This window comes from Adiantum capillus-veneris, chromosome 19, assembly GCF_014529385.1.
Source record: "Adiantum capillus-veneris isolate H3 chromosome 19, ASM1452938v2, whole genome shotgun sequence".
Lineage (NCBI taxonomy): Eukaryota > Viridiplantae > Streptophyta > Polypodiopsida > Polypodiales > Pteridaceae > Adiantum > Adiantum capillus-veneris.
The window spans coordinates 72,766,105-72,769,115 of record NC_140949.1 but is presented as its reverse complement, the minus strand read 5'-3'; the positions used below and the strand labels follow the sequence as shown (position 1 = coordinate 72,769,115).

Sequence of the window (3,011 nt, the reverse complement as noted above, 5' to 3'; positions counted from 1 at the left end):
AAGATCTAAATCTCATTCAAAAGAGCAAAAATTTAAAGAAACCAGCTCTCGAGTTACACACACACACACACACACACACACACACACACACACACACACACGTTTTTATCTCCTTATTCTCTAGCACCATACATGTGCGTCCCTGATACATAATGCCCATACAAAGTGGACCAAAATGTACATATAGACAAGATCTGTTAACATAATCATCATTACAAAGTAGGCCATGACGACTTCCAAAGTTTTCCATCGATACAAAGTGGACCAAAATGTAGATATAGACAAGATATGTTAATATAATCATGATACAAAGTAGGCCATGACGACTTCCAAAGTTTTCCATTAATACAAAAAAAGTGAACACAAAAAAGATCTAAACCATGGCCTATCCAAGTATGACCTCACCCAAAGCCTTGTCAACGAGGCCTTGAGTTTCTATCTCGTGAACTCGACCTCTTCATGCGCAAACCAATTCTTTTATAACTGAAAAAAAAACACAAAGCATTAGAAAGCAAAAAAGTAATGAGAGTTCACACTACAATGAGTGTTTCAATTAAGACAAGCAATTACCAAAATTCCTTAAGGCTTTTGATCTTTAAGAGTGGTCTTTATCAATGACCTCATTGCTGTCATCACATAATAACCACAGTCGATAGAATTTGGCTGCTGAGGACACTATATCCAACAAACATGTGTATAAGTCAACAACAGAAAGTTCAGTACACAATGCAAAAGCACACAATACTAAATTGCGCCCTAAACCTGTGCAATGAGGAGTTCACAAGCTTCTCGAGGATATTCAAGTTCTTCTTTGACTTGAAGGTTTGAACAATGCTTACTAAAATGATTTAGTACCCTTCAAACACAAGCAATTGATTAATTGAAATTATGCAAACAATTTGACCATTATGTTTAAAGAAAAAATAATGCATACCTAGACACGTGTGGTAAGAGTCTCTCCATGCAGACAATTGAAAGTGAGTCAAAGAGAAGTATAGCTGACCGTCGTCGAGAAAGAGTAGGTATGCGTATGAGATGGGCATTGTAAAATGCCACAAGAACCCAATGTGATCTATATAAAGAACACACATTTAGACTTGAAGCTTTGACAGTTTTGATACTACGATAATACATAAAAGAAAAACATCCATACCCATCCGAAACGGGGAAGAAGGTAAATATGTGAGATCCTAAATCAGGTGTCCCAAAGAAATTGCTAAACGTATGATCTCCTATAGCACGCTCAGAAATGGGAACCATAAGTTGTCTACCCACCACACAGCTGAGAGAACATCGGGGGGCAATATGCTTTCCATCCACCTACGAAGGATGAGATACACAAGTGAACAAAAGAAAAAAATATATAACGTTACTTAGGCATAGCTTGATCTTCTTTGTTGAAGCCTCAAGATCTAGAACATCGTCAATGACATGGGCATCTAACCCCGACTCAAGCCCAACTCGAGAAGACCAAAAAACAAAAGTAACTCCCTTATGGCACCTATGAAAAAATGCATACACTTATATTGTTTACTTTCCTAATTACGCTTGCAAGATTTATACGCAAAAGAGTGAATCTACGTTAGTAACACACCTATCCAAAAACTGATCCATATTGCAGTGATCGATCTCACACACAAGGCGATCATGGCTCACCAAGAAAGAAATGGTCTCGACATGCACAAAGCTAGAGGTCGATGATAAAACCGGCTACAATAACATTCAAATTATAACTTGAAATAAATGTAAAAAAATTGTCACTATAAAGAGAACGGGAGTGTGTAGTCAAGGAAAGTAAACTTACGATGGCAGACTCATCATCTGAAACTTTAATACCCTCTTTGTCGTCCCTCTCATTTTCCTCTCGAGGAATGTCAACGTCATGTGGAACTCCATAAGCGCAAGGTTTGTACGCGCGCTTAATTTTTTCCTCTAACTTTGCTATCCTAAATGGCATGTCCACTTCCCATGCAGACTTTTGTGCTTCAATCCATGCCTCTTCCCACTCTATTTGCGATTTTCCTTCTTTGTCAAAGACTCTTTCCCACTCTTTGGTTGCTCACACTTGTAAGTCTTTGTGAAAATTTCTTCGTGCCGCCCTAACTTTATATGCAATATCTCCAAACCTTATAACGCATTGGCATTTAGATCTAGGAGTCATTGGTCGTGGTGGCCGTTCGCGCCGGTTTTAGGTTGCCATGTTTGGTGCTCTGGATCGTGAATATTTGTGATTTTGTGCACATTTTTTAGATTCTTAATAAGAAGACATCGCCTTTCGTAAGAAACCTTTTGGTCAATACATGTTTGCGATGCATGACACTCACGAATAACCTTCCCATTTGTTCCCATAACCTCAATGAATGGAGACAATTCCTGACAATGAAACGAAAAACAACATTCAATTTTTCTAATCCCTATCACATGCTTCAAAAGCCCCAAATCTCCAAAGACACACGCAATTTACGTCAACATTGTGTGGAATTTTGAGAAAAGTGAGCTCGTAGACATACCTCATGATTCGCCATCTTATTGCAAAAGTACTACACCCTAGACTTCCCTTGAGTTGAAGCCGCAAATATTGTAATCTTTGAAATACCGGTGAAAGTAATCTCTGTACACCTTTGAAATTACTCACAATCAACCCACACCTTTGCTATAAGGTCTGCACACCTATGACAGATTTCAGTAGTAATGCAAGAAAGGAGCAGTTCTATGACATTACCGGTGATGAGGGACGAGCATAGATCTGTAAAGATTGTTGTGCTAAGGCCAACATATGCTTTAAGAATACCAGACACATAGCCTCTGTTCCTTTGAAAATTCCTCACACATCGAGGTAGTATTGTTACCACCCATGCAGATCACTACACACATCTACGATAAATGCAAAACAAGGATCAAAATACTGCATTGACAGCTCGATATCTTTCTTCAATGATCATGTGAATGATTCCAGAATTGGGTGATATGCAAGCCATGCCAGTCTTTTATATATACACCCCCGATTTCTG

The 3,011-nt window shown here is 38.6% G+C and overlaps 1 pseudogene; it reads right to left on the bottom strand.

Annotated features, from left to right (window-relative positions):
* Positions 1-385: 385 nt before the first annotated feature.
* LOC147434232 (uncharacterized) lies at positions 386-2,525 on the bottom strand (annotated as a pseudogene).
* Positions 2,526-3,011: the final 486 nt, after the last annotated feature.